Source organism: Oratosquilla oratoria, chromosome 44 (assembly GCF_046742065.1).
Source record: "Oratosquilla oratoria isolate Oo_2021 chromosome 44, ASM4674206v1, whole genome shotgun sequence".
Lineage (NCBI taxonomy): Eukaryota > Metazoa > Arthropoda > Malacostraca > Stomatopoda > Squillidae > Oratosquilla > Oratosquilla oratoria.
In genome coordinates this window covers 6,127,349-6,142,114 of record NC_134820.1, presented here as the reverse complement: position 1 = coordinate 6,142,114, position 14,766 = coordinate 6,127,349, and the positions used below count along the sequence as shown (strand labels likewise).

The window sequence follows — 14,766 nt, the reverse complement described above, 5'->3', positions numbered from 1 at the left end:
TACACATAGGAATATTGAGACCAAAAATTTGAGCACCATCATAAAAAGGAACATTGTAGCAAAGGAACAACAAAATAATGTTAAACTGTAACAAAACAGTATGAGTGAGTACTATATCCGAGTAGTACCATTAATGATATACTGCATTATTCTACAGCTGTATCAACATGTTAATTGGTAAAATGTACAAATATCACTGGTGAGAAATGTAGTAACGAATTCGTAAATCACAGCTGACACCACCGTCGGGCGAAAGAGAGTTGAATAAGCGAAACTATATATTTCGATTGCTAACTGCAATCCTCCTCAGTAATACAAAGTGGAAGGAGGATGCTGTCTTAAATAGCAACTTCTTACAAAAGAAAGGGAACTGGGAAAAGAATAAATGTCACTACCCCAACCCTTATCCTTATGTGACCTGAGGATGGCATGAGGTCGGGTCAGGGGGAGGGGGAGGAAACTTGTTAACAATTTGTTTGGTGATAGATAATCCTGATATCATATCTGGGGTCCATTGACCCTTGGAAATATTCATCGTGGGCAAATATTCAACTGAAGTGGATTCCATCATTTTCCGTCAGAACCCACAGCCAGATTTATAAATAAGATCGGATTTTCCCCAGTCCATCCGGTGATTAAAGTTATTCACGTGTTGAAACACGGCTGAACTTTCTTGGCCACACTTGATAGACCTCTTGTGTTCAATCTTGCCCTTAGGTCTCTCTCCGTCTGGCCTAAGTATGAAAGGTTACAATTTTTACATGGAAGGGGGTAAACACCTGAGATATGATCTTCTCTCAACCTCTGGTGAACATTAACAAATTCTTATCAATGGTATTAGGGTAATTATAAATTAGATTTGCCTTCTCTCTGGGAAGAAATTTGGACGAATGACTAATGGACTCTGAAAAGGGGATGACAAGGGGATTTTGTCTCTCTTTTGGCTTAGTGGAAGGGGAATTGAAAATACAAAAAAGAGAGACAAAATCCCATTGTCTCTCTTTTGGCCTAGTGGAAGGGGGATTGTATAATATTAGGATAATTCATCACCAAACAAATTGTTAAAAAATTTCCTCCCCCCGTCCCCCTGACCTGATCTCATGTCATGCTCAGGTCACATAAGGGTTGGGGTATTGACATTTATTCATTTCCTAGTTTCCTTCCTTTTGTAAGAGGTTGCTATTTAAGGCACCATCCTCTTTCTACTTTGCACTACTGAAGAGGATTACAATTAGCAATCGAAATATATAGTTTCGCTTGCTCAACTCTTTCGTCCGACTGTGGTGTTAGATGGGACTTACAAATGCGTTACTGCATTTCGTACCATTGATGTACATACATACATACTTAAATACATACATACATACACACACACCTCGTGGCGCTGTGGTTACATTCCTCGCCTGCCACTACGGCGGTCCTGTTGAAGACACTCAATTGATTGCCAAATCGATGGATGTTTATCACCAACTAGAATACGGACTTTATTGTTCCAGGCTTCGGAAAGATTGTTCATTCTATCTCCATCAATTCCCTTGCAAAGCGAAACCATCCTTTCTTAAAAGTGAAAATGTATTTCTAATTCAATAAAGGTTATGCACTCAATAGATTTTATTTTATGATAATTTTGAAATTACCTTATAAAGTCACAAGTCACAATATCTTAAAATAAGATAGAAATTTATCTTCTGTAACCAAAGAAGTTGAAATAAGTCATCACTTCAGAGCGATATATATGAATGGGGCCGAAACGTCTGGGATCGACAATTTGATGAAGCCTAAACGTCCGCCGCCACGTTGGGCTCGAGCCTGCCGGGTACAGACAAAACCCCCCTAGGATAAAAAACAAACAAACCCTAGAACAAAACCCCCACAGAGAAAAAAAAAAAAAAAAACGGACAACACCCCCCCCTTTAAAAATGTAATATAGGACAAAAAACCCAGGCTAAAGATAATTAGTTCATTGGAATAGATGTGAAATAACAGAGTTTCATGAAATAGGTGTGAAACTACTCAGCAGAGCTTTGTCATGCATGTTCCCACCTCTCCTAGTATCAGTATAAACATTCCCTACATAAGGAGTATGACCTTCACCAGAGGCGCGGTGCAGACGACATAATATCCATGATCACTCAATGGATTCAAAGACCGCCAGGCGGTCGCCCTGGTAAGGCCATTTTGGTTTGTAAGGATGTGGAGAAGGCATTCGATACTGTCTGGCATGAAGGCCTTAAGTACAAATTGTACCACAATTTCGACTTTGCCCTGCCGTTCACAAGGTTGCCCTGCAACTACCTGGACGACAGGACAATAAGAATAAAGTGGCGGGGCTGTCTGTCCCAACCTTTTGTGCCGAAGACTGGAGTACCGCAAGGGTCAGTCCTTGCCCCCACTCTGTACAATCTATATACGAATGACCTGCCAGAGCCAGCTTATCCACGCAACCAGGCTCTAACTCTTTCGTATGCGAACGACACTAACCACATCAGCAGACACAAAACGCTACAGGGAGCGTTACACGTAATGCAAAACATCCTAGACGGGGGACACGCGTGGGAGCAACAGTGACGAATTAAGACCAACGCGTCGAAATGCAATGCTGTATACTTCTGCTGCAAGCGAACCAACAGAACAATCACAAACACTCCTCTTAAAATAAACAACACAAACACCCCAGTGAAGGACCATACCTGTGTGCTGGGTAGCACACTTGATAGTGGCCTTACCTGGACCCCACACTTCCGCAAGCAGGGAGCGAAGGCTAGGGCTGTGCTGGGAAAGCTAAGACGCTTCAAATATCCAACAATGACCACCAAACGTCGATTGTACCTAGCCCTCGTCAGACCGATTCTGTGCCAGTCCCCGGGACTAAGCCAGCTGAAATGTCCCACTAATAACTACGAGCATCAGAAGGTTCAGAATGCCGCTGTCAAGTTCATCACGGGTTTGCGATGGAGCGACCTCAGAAATACTGAGTCTCTACACCGAATTTCCAACATCCGTCCACTCAACCAACACAAACGCAAACTTCACTCAAGACACCTAGAAAAACTGCACGACAGACACAAACACCTGATACAACACATTACACCTAGACCACACCGTACAGACTATCTATCAGCTGCGCCCGTCCCACGTGCGGTGTACACGATAAGACGTGTATAACCGTACCTATTAATGATACACCCCTTCACCAGCTTTGACTGGTGATAACAATAATAATGAAATAATAATAGTAATAATTATATTGCATGTAGCCCAATAATTGACAGGCTACAAGCATACACAACTCAAACCCAACCTGGGGAAAAGCACGAGAGCTCATGCCTTACCTGGGGCTAATCAGGAACGCGCTCTACACGCGGGAAGGGAACTCTAATCACTTCCCGTAAGATACACACACACACCTCTCACGAACATAGCCACGACCCACGCACAAACATCTACACTTACTTTTTCTTCGACTAAAATTCGCTTCCTTTCGAACTTTCTCTTATACTACATCTCCTCATTTCAGTTTACCTCCCACTAAAGATTTTTCCGTTTTTCCACCTTTCTCTCCTACTACGCCTCCTACCATTTTCTGAATATTTGGTGATTGTAATCTGTTTTTAATCCCGGCGTCGGCGCCGCCGTCCAAGTTCCCAGTCCATTTCTCCCGAGCCACGACCACCAGCAGCCCCTAATCGCTCGCTAATTCGCCCGGTGGCAATAGCCCTCTTTTATACACTACTATCTTTTCATTTTCTTACAGACATTCTTCCCCTCCCACAAAAACCGATCCCGCGCAAGCGGGTGGTCTTTCCTAGGAATTCAGAATTCAGTCAAATCTGTAGCACCATGGAGATCATCAAAAATAATAAGGGAGGGCTCAAGCTATGTGCAGGAGGTTATATGTTCACCAAGAAGAGTGCCAACAAGACAAGGATCCGATGGGAATGTTCCCAGAGAAGTGCCCTTTCGTGTCAGGGGAGTGTTCACACAGATATACAGATGAAGGAGATAGTTGCGACAACAGCCCACAGCCATGATCCTTATCCTGTTCATGTCGGAGCTACAAAGGTGAAAGCAGCCATAAAGGACACAGCTACTGCAAACCGCTGCAGGCCAGGACAGATTGTAGCAGGTGCACTTGTCCATCAACCTGTAGAGGTGCGAGCAGCCATAGGGCGCATTACATCTGTCGAGCGTTGTCAGACGTCTGCAGAAAGGATGTGTTCCAAAAGATCCTGCTTCTTTGCAAGAACTTAGGATTGAGGGAGAATGGAAGACCACGGGGCCACCAGACAACAGCAGTTTCCTTATTTATGACAATGTCTCATCATCCAACAGGATCATTGTATATGCAACTGATGAGGGGCTCAAACATTTGTGCCGGAACTCAACCTGGTTTATGGATGGCACATTCTCCACAGCTCCCAGGTTATTCCACCAGTTATATGCCATTTGTGCCCCCCTGGGAAACACAACCATCACATGTGTATATGCATTCCTGTCTGGGAAGTTCCAAGTATCTTATGAAGAATTTCTCCGGGCCATTCTTGTTAAATGTGACCAACTTGGTTTCAACCCAGATGTGACAACCATCATCACAGACTTTGAACAGGTCATGATAAATGCTGTGCAGACTGTTTTGGGGACCCATGTGACCTCCCGTGGCTGTTTCCACCACCTGACACAAAGTATATGTCGGAAAATACAGAGCCTAGGATTGGTCAATGCATTTAGGACTGATGATAGGGTCAAACATTTCTGTGGCATGCTTAACGTACTGGCATTCCTACCTGAGGAAGAGGTCACCACTGGTATGGAGTACCTTATGGAGAACATTCCTGATGTGGAGGGACTTGACAGTCTGGTCGATTACTTTAATGCCACATATGTCTCCGGAAGTTTCCGACGCATCCAGCCACCTGCTCAACTTGACGGAGATCTACCTCCAGTTCTCATGAGAAGAATCCCACCTTTATTTCCTCTTCGTCTTTGGAATGTTCATCAAGTGACACTGTATGGAAAGGACCGCACCAACAACCTGTGTGAAGCATGGAACCTTGGATTCAAAGAGTTAGTTGGCTATGATCATCCAACCATTTGGAAGGCGATTGATAACATCAGAAAGGACCAGGCCCTTGCCACAGCTGCACTGTTGATGGATTCCTCTGGGGAGCCTCCAAGGAAACGAGTGAAGCGGGCAACGAAGGCGAGACAGGAGCGGCTGCGCAATCTGTGTGTGGACTTTGTGAACAGTAGGAAGACCATGGAAGAATTTCTTTGTGGAGTTGGACATTCTATGAGTTGGAAATGAAAAAGTGATCTGGGACAGTAATTGTGGAACATGGTCTGATGATATCTTATATATGTGTGTTTCCCCTCTTAGTGCTAAAGATGGCAAATTTAGTGGTTATATATAATTGGGCATATCTGTTGTATGAGGTGGTTATATATAATTGGGCATATCTGTTGTATGAGGTGCTGTTTTATTATAATTAAATAAAGATACATAAAAATAACATCTTTGATAATCTTGTATTATATATTGTATTACATATAGTTGAGGGGGTTTTGTCCTAGGCGGGTTTTGTCCGGAAGGGGGTTAAGGCCTAGGGGTGTTTTGTCCTACACCCCGAGCCTGCAACCTCTTTGGGCCACGGAGGTGACCCGTTCGCGGACGTTTCAGCCTCATGAAATTGTCAATCCCGGACGTTTCGGCCCCATTCATATATACCTCTCTTAAGTGATGTCTTATTTCAACTTCTTTGGCATCAAAAGGATTTTTTTTATGTTATTCACAAATAAATAAATAAATAAATAAATAAATAAATAAATAAATAAATAAATAAATAAATAAATAAATAAATAAATAAATAAATAAATAAATAAATAAATAAATAAATAAATAAATGAAAATACAAATAAAAAAATCAACCAAAGTAGTTATGTTGGTGCTTCAAAAAATAAATAATAATTATTGGCATTTTGGTGTTTTAATTTTGAAGTAGACAAAAGTGGACGTGGAATAAATTTCTAAATTGTTTGATTTTAAAGAACACCAGAAGACTAAATGTCCAATTTTAGAAGACTACTCAGTGGAGGACTAATTGTCAGAAGACTAATCAGTGGAGGACTAATTGTCAGAAGACTAATTAGTGGAGGACTAATTGTCAGAAGACTAATCAGTGGAGGACTAATTGTCAGAAGACTAATCAGTGGAGGACTAATTGTCAGAAGACTAATCAGTGGAGGACTAATTGTCAGAAGACTAATCAGTGGAGGGCTAATTGTCAGAAGTCTAAATATCCTACATCCCTCTCTTCTTTGTTCCAAAGTTGGTAACTTCAATTTAGTCAGTCTCTCTTCATATGACAAATTTGAAAGTGCTGGGCCCATTTTTGTGGTTACTCTTTAGATTCTTTCAATTTTCTTTATATTCTTTTTGGTACTGAGTGACCATAATGTCGTAGCTTATTTCAGTCTAAGCCTTATTAGCGTGACTAATATTTATTTGATAATTTCTTCGTCTAAATGGGCAAACGCCACTTTTATTGATCTTAGAAAGCTATAGGATTCTCCGACAATTTTGTTTATTTGTTCATCAGGGGGACAAGTCGTTTGAGATAAATACTCCCAGGTCTTTTTTCAGATCCCACTTTCTTTACTTCATTTGTTCCAATTGTATATTGTCCTGATATTCTTGTTTTACTTTTTCCAAACTCCATTATGCTACATTTCTTAATGTTAAACTCTATTTCCCACTTCTGACCCCATTTCAATACAATGTTTAGGTCTCTCTGTAGTGATTCACAGTCCGTTTCGGTTTTCACTTTCCTCAACAATTTAGCATCGTCTGCAAAGAAGCTGGTGTAACATTCCACATCTTTATCCATGTCATTCATATAAATAGCGAACAATATTGGACCCAATACAGATTCCTGCGGAACTCCACTAATCACCTCCTTCCAACCTGAATACTTTTCTCTGAGCACTACTCTCAATTTAGCATCGTCTGCAAAGAAGCTCGTGTAACATTCCACATCTTTATCCATATCATTCATATAAATAGCGAACAATATTGGACCCAATACAGATTCCTGCGGAACTCCATTAATCACCTCCTTCCAACCTGAATACTTTTCTCTGAGCACTACTCTCATTTTTCCACCATGCACCTGTTTATGCCGTTCCTCTTAATTTCCCATGCTTCCAAGAATAGTCCTTTTCTTCTTTTCTTTTTGTTATTTTCTTTGCGTAGCATGGGAAACTAAGAGCAACGGCATAAACATGTGCATTGATCTCAATCCTATTTGTCTAGGAATGAAGAGTAACGCAGCCTAATTCCTTTGTTATGTTTTTTCCAGTCTCAGTCTGGTTCTTTACGACCTGACATTTGTTCACCAGGTGGTTTTTGTCCGACCTCCTTTCCCGAAGGCGGTCTCCCAGTGCACCTTTTCTACTCCCCTTCCTTGACTTTTGTCCTCCCTTTTCAGTTTTAATCTACTTCCTTTTTTGCTTCTGTTCTATCTTTCACTGTATCTTATTTTTTTTTGTCTGACTGTAATGTAGTCTCTTGTTTTGAGACCTTTTCCTTCTTCTGTTCCCCCATCATCTATATCGGACATTTGGTCCACCTCCATTTGCGTCCTTGGACTATATTCTGGTGTTTTTATGTTTTTGTTACGTATTGATGCTTTTTGCTACACTCGTTTTATGTTCACAGCCGTTTACTTTATTTTGTTTGGTTCCTATTTTTATTTGTCTGGTTGTAATTTAGTAATTTGTTCTTGACACTTCATCACGGACATTTGGTCCACCTCCATTTGCGTCTTTGTCCTATGTTTTGATGCTTTTACGTTAGTGTTACGTATTCTTTTGCTACACTTGTTTTATGTTCACAGCCATGTAACTTGTTTTATTCTTATTTATAATTTTTGTACCAATGTTTCATTTCATGTGTATTGTATTTAATATTATAAAGAGGTATGCTTTGTACATGTGATTGAGAGTGTGAATCGTTCCCATGTTTACCACTTTGACGATTTATAATTGAGTTCACAATCTTGTACCATTATACCCCCTGAAGACGATTCCCTTCAATTGAGTCTGGTGTTTACAGTTTCCCAATACACACACACACACACACACACACACACACACACACACACACACACACACACACACACACATATATATATATCCATAATGAACAATGAAAGACACAAGACCGATCACTGTGGAACACCACTAGTAACACCATTTGGATTTTAAATCGTTAATGGTGACCCGTTGTTTTCTATCACTAATCCATTCTCCAATCCATTTAAACACTTTTCCTCCTATGCCTTGGGCCTTAGTTTTATTCAGTGGTCTCTGGTGGGGCACCTTGTCGAATACTTTGCTCAAGTCAAGGTATACAACATCGTAAAATGATCAAATATTAGTTGCAAATGACCTGCCGGTGACTCGGATTTCTAGAGCGCGCGTCTGGTAACTGCGTGGTGAATTCGGCGTCTGTTAGAATCCTGGCCGCGACACAGAGGTTAGGAAGGGTATTCACTCTGAGTAATGGCCCCGATCGCTGTTCACCTCGGACTTGAGGTGACTTGGATAGTACTGTGTGTGATACATTAGTTATCTCCGGGTATCGTTACTGCAGTGGCATACCCTAGACACCGTCTCCTGCGTTTATATATGTGTGAGAAACGGCCACCCGGTGGTCCTCGTGGCCGAGAATAAGGGCGTGCGCATCGCCGTGGACCTAACCAAACTCAACTCTCAGGTGTCACGCCCCACCCATCTCTCACCCGCAAAGTTTGAGGCGGTCCGCAGAGTCACCTCTTCCGCGAGGTTCTTTACGACGGCGGACGCCTTCACGGTTATTGGCAGATGGACCTCGCCGAGGAGGACCAGCACCTCACCACGTTCGTCACCCCTTACGGGCGGTACAAGCTCTGCCGGGGACCAATGGACATTGAGGCCACCGACGATGTCTATTGCTTCCGTGGGGACGCGGGTTTGCAAGGCGTTGCAAACTGCGTTAAAGTGGTGGATGTACATCCTCCTGCTCGACGAGGACCTCCCTCCCAACTTCCGGAGGATCCGCCATATGCTCACTAGGTGCCGCAACCACGGCATTACCCTTAACAAGGAGAAATTCGCGGTCGCAGCCCCTAGCGTCAGCTTCTGTGGCTACCATCTCTCCGCCGACAAGGACAAGGTAGTGGCCACACGGAACTTCCCCACGCCCGCCTGCTTGACTGACCTACGCTCCTTCATGGGCCCGATGGATCAACTGGCGGGATACACCCCGGCAATAACGGCGACAACTCAATCCTTGCGGCCTCTAATAAGCCCTAAGCGCTCATTCACCTGGACTCCGGATCACGACAAGACTTTCGCTGACGTCAAGCGAACTCTGTCGTCACCGTCCGTGCTGGCGCCCTTCGACCCCGCCCTGCAAGTGGTACTGCAGACGGATGGGTCTCGCCTTTACGGCTTCAGGTACGTCCTACTCCAAGACCACGGTCAATGGAGCTTGCGTCTCGTTCAGTGTGGCTCGCGGATCCTGACGGACGTCGAAATCCGCTACGCCACCGTCGAACTGGAGATGCTCACTGCCACCTGGGCCGCGTCCAAATCCAAACTATAATCTGTTTGGTTTGTCCTACTTCACATTGATGATGGATCATTGTCCGCTCATCTCTGTCCTCAACTCCTACGCTCTGGACGCCGCCGAGAACTCCGCTTCCAGCGTCTTAAGGAGGGGCTCTCGGCCTTCGTCTTTACGGCGATGTGGTGCGCCGAGAACTTGCCTCGCATCCCGGCCGTCCTCTCGCGAGACCCGGTCTCCCGCCCCACGCCGGAGGACGAGACCGACTGTGACAATGACGCCGCGACGTCAGGAGCGTCGTCACGTGTTGATTCTAGACATAGTCATTCTTGTTATAAGATCATGCAGAACTGTTACATATGTCGATTTTTTATCATTGATTGTTTTTTTTAATCATATTTTCATCATTTATTGTACATATTTCAAAATTAAATTTCATTGTAATTTGCTAACCTGTAAGATATCAGTGACCCTTTTCTTTCTCTTTCTTTTTCATTTGTCCCTGTGTATGTGTGCGTTCCGAAGTCCCTCCCTTACTGTCCCTTCAATGTTTCTTCTGTTCTTCTCCGGTTGTTCGGGAGTCTTTTGGATTACAAAAAAGAAAGAATCCTTGGGGGAGTTCCTTTTAAATTCATAATATGAAACTTCTCCCGGTGTATTTCGCGACCGGTGGGGAAAAATGATTCTGAGAATTCGGAGTCGTTAACCAAGAACCCGCCTTATCATATCAGTCCGACCGATTTCAATCTCCTTGAGAGATACCGTTTGGGAAATGTCAGTATAGTGAATTCGACGGAGATTTCTGGATGCGCGTGTGCGTTCGTTTCAATAAATTCCGAGCTTAGTTCTTTCGGTACGATGTCGTCTTCTAAACTGGATAGAATCGTCTGGATTTGAACAAAATCAGCGGAATACGAAGGATCTAATCCTCTTCCTTTTCTTCTTCGCTACGGTAGCTGAATAAAGTTGTCTAGCGACATCGAGAGTAAAGCCTATAGAGTACGCCATTGTAGTAAACGGGTTAAAACTTCGTATGTTCTTTGGAGCACATAAACGCTGCCAATAGATGCTAAAAAGTTCGCAAGAAACAAAAGAGTCACAGAATCTATAAAGAAGTTTCCATGACTCGTCCTAGAGAGTGCAAGACAGTTTCAATCCCATCTATACCCCGTGGTCATAAATGCCTAATTGTCTCCTATAAATGTGCCCCAACTCCAATGTAGCTATTCATTAGCAAGGCGACAAATAAAAAAATAATGTACCCAGTCAAAATTCACATAAACATAAAACAGGCAGAGAAACCAAAATAATATTTTCTCTGCCAACATAACTTTTAAACTCGCTTGTATCTGTTTCTGTTTATCGTTTAAGCAACGTGTGTTGTGTGGACACGTACATTCGAACACAAAAGTTCAGTTGGTCTGATAAGGGAATTGCGAGCGGAGGGACGGTAAAGACACCACGACGCAAATCAGTCGTCCCTTGGAAGCAACAGTGAGTAGTGGCAAATTCTGCGAAAAAAAAAAAAAAATACTAGGAACACTACAGACTTCTTGATCTTATGCTATTTTCAGTGGTTTACGAAAATTGTAATTGTTTTTACAAAAATGTAGTCTAGTATACGAACACACACACACACACACACACACACACACACACACACACACACACACACACACACACACACACACACACACACACACACACACACACACACACACACACACACACACACACACACACACACACACACACACACACACACACACACACACACACACACACACACACACACACACACATGCACACACAAAAATGGAACAAAGAAAGTTACAAAAGTAAACTCAGAAAGAGACTTAGGAGTAATTATCTCAAACGACATGTCACCAGACAAACATGTAAAAAAAAAAGTAGTTGGAGAAACCTACAACTTAATAAGGTCAGTGAAAGTGGCCTTTGACTACATGGACGAGGAAATGTTAAAGAGAATACTAGTTACATTGATAAGACCAAAATTAGAATATGCAGGTACTATGGACACCCAGTACAATAAAAAACACAAAGAAACTAGAAAGAGTTCAAAGAGCATTGACAAAGATGACACCAACACTTAGCAAGTTGACATACGAACAAAGATTGGACAAACTAAACTTACTAACTGGAGCAAAGAAGAGAAAGAGGCGATTTGATAACCATCTACAGAATTATGAAAGGGATGGAAATCCTTGATAGGGATGATCTACTTAAATGGGACAGAAGAAATACAAGAGGACACGAGAAGAAACTTAAGAAGGACAGTTACAGAAGAGATTTGAAAAAGAACAGCTTTCCACACAGAGTAATAGATACATGGAATAAATTGAAAGAGAAAACAGTGAGTGCTAAAACTATACATGATTTTAAGAAAGAACTGGATGCGGAAAGATACAACTGCGGGTCACTACGAGCATAGCTCTTCTCCCGCAAAATACAACTAGGTAAATACATATATACTGTATATATATATATATATATATATATATATATATTTATATATATAATCACGAAGAACCCACAGTCGGAATAAAAGGAAACTTTAGAAGAAAGTACATCTCAATTGCACTTATGTCTCTGCAAATTCTTGTAATCTGTACTTTCCTGAAGAGGGCTATAGCTATTAGCCGAAATATAGAAGTTACACTTTCTTCTAAAGTTTCCTTTTATTCCGACTGTGGGTTCTTCGTGATTATTATTTACAAATGTGCTACAACATTTTGCCTAAGTGATATATATATATATATATATATATATATTATATATACATACATATATATATATATATATATATATATATATATATATACACATATACACGTAACGCTAAACGGAATCTGTGTCTACACCGACGCTTTTCAACACTAAATCGACGTACCGTACTTAATTAACGGAGAAAATATGAAATGGCACCATGTCGGTGGCCGAGAGGAGCTGGGCTCCTCCTCACGAAGTTTTATGAATTTAATACTTATTCTAGTCGTCTTTGGGCGACTTTATTAAGCCAAAGGAACCACTCTCCCAAGCAAAAGGGTCAGTACGGCTGACTTACAGTGTGAAACAGTCGCTTCATAATTATATTAATGTTTTATAAGCGTAGTTGAAAAATCACAAAGGAAGATACTAATGTTATCACTTATTTCTCATCACCACGAGTATCTGCCATCTGAGATTATACTGAAGGACCTGTTTGGCTCATATATGACTATGTGTGTATCAGATTCAACAGATTAAGCTACTCATATGCCTCATCACTCCTGCAAGCTTCACTATTTTGTTTCTCCTTCTATCTGGTCGCACTTCTTCACGCTTCCCATCTCAAGGTGTCCAGTCATTAACATATTTGCTCCATCGCCCATCATTCTTTCCCGCTAACTTCCCTATCTAATTCCATTTAAAAAAAATTTACCGCCTTCACATTATCCTACAGTCTAGTTTAATCCCTTGCCCAACTTGTTCTCTTCCTGTCTTACAGTGTTATTCCTAGCACTGAACTCTCTATACTCCTTTTTGAACACCTTAGTTTTATCTCCATCACCTTCGTCAGTTTCCAAGTCTCATAGCTGTACATTATAGCTGGTAATATACATTGATTATAAATTGCGTTCAGGCATATAGGTAGAGGAGCTCTTATGATGTTCTTTTGTTTAGCAAATATTTTCTAACCAATTGTGATACACCTTTTCATTTGATTTTCAGGATTTCTAGTCAGTTTTAGTATTTGTTATAAATAGCTACACTCTTCAGCTTCAAGATTTTAATCATTACAATTACTTTGCCTTGGACTTTGACTTTATCATTCATCTTTAAACCTATTGAAACTTTTGTTGTTCGAATCACTCAGCATATTTTGCAAGTCATTTGCTGTTTCTGGATTGAAAATAATGTCATCCAAAAATCTAAGATGATTGAAATATTCATCTTTAGCATTCCTGTGGTCTTATTCGAAAGATGTGACTAAGTCACACATACAGTTGCAGGACTCCCTGCCAACTGGCACGTCCCAGTTCAGGGAAACAAGAGAAATACTCATAGATGCATGGCGTTCCATCATAATGATGGCTTGAACCAGTGAATATCTTATAGATATATTGGATTCCACCAAAATATAATAAGGTGGCACAAAAGAAAAAAAATCACAAGAAATTAGGTGGGAATGAGGTGAGATCACTGCCATAACTTGCAAATCAATCATGGATTATATCATACAACCAATGTAAAACAAGGTGTTCTTGTTGGGTTATCATTTAGATATCCAACTACATTGCCTTCTGTGGTTACGGGTAGTGTGCCATCGAGTATGAGTTATCACTGTCCAAGCAGATCTAAGTCTTGGACATAAAACACCTTGAACAAGATGATGATCTACAGCTACAATCAGAGAAATCTGTCAGAAGAGAGTTTGGGGGAAGAACTGGGGAACACCGACTGGGACATCGTGGAACTGAATGAAGTCTAATGGGATAAAGAAACACATTTAAAACTGCAAGACAGTTACCACCCGTTCTATTATAGAGATAAGGAGAGGGAAAAATGCAGAGGAATAGTGCTCTTCATAAATCGAGAGGTTGCTGGTAACGTAGTGAACGCAAATAGTGTATCAGACTGAGCATCTTGGATTATGATGAGGCCATATAAAAGGTATATTATAGAAATAATTAATACAGGTTTAAGTATTAGCTTGATCGATTTTTGACGATGAAATTGAGTCCTTGCATACATACATTCTCTCTCCCTCTTTCTAACATACAAACACAGACACACAGCTGTTGAGGTGTGCAAGGGCATATGGAAAAGGCCCGCATATCACTTCTCTGGAAAGAACGGAAAGAGATGAAACTAGTTCATCAGAGTAGCACTAACGTAATCACAATAAACCCAATACGTAGGATCTTATCATGAAATCAGAATAGTCTTTGTTTTCGATGGAAGGGGATACGATAAGCACAAATATAATTTATCAATCGTTTTTATAACCCTTCAACTGAATATTCTCGACTTACATGTTCTGGATTCCTGTGGTCGATTCTATTCGGTTGAGGGAAAACTCACTGTGTAGCAAAACGGCGATATTTATTTGGAATATAGAATGCATTTCCCTTTGGATAACACTCTCCCCTCACACTGAG

General features: G+C 41.4%; 2 protein-coding genes across 2 annotated transcripts in view; one reads left to right on the top strand and one right to left on the bottom strand.

The window, feature by feature from the left end:
- Positions 1-14,659, bottom strand: part of NELF-B (negative elongation factor B) — a 74,706-nt gene extending 60,047 nt beyond the window's left edge. The window contains exon 1 of the mRNA XM_076180333.1: positions 14,641-14,659. The gene's annotated coding sequence lies outside the window, so the exon portion shown is untranslated. The remainder of the gene's footprint in view (positions 1-14,640) is intronic.
- The window catches only part of LOC143022263 (innexin inx2-like), a 40,037-nt gene continuing 36,228 nt past the window's right edge, over positions 10,958-14,766 (top strand). The window contains exon 1 of the mRNA XM_076180403.1: positions 10,958-11,098. The gene's annotated coding sequence lies outside the window, so the exon portion shown is untranslated. The remainder of the gene's footprint in view (positions 11,099-14,766) is intronic.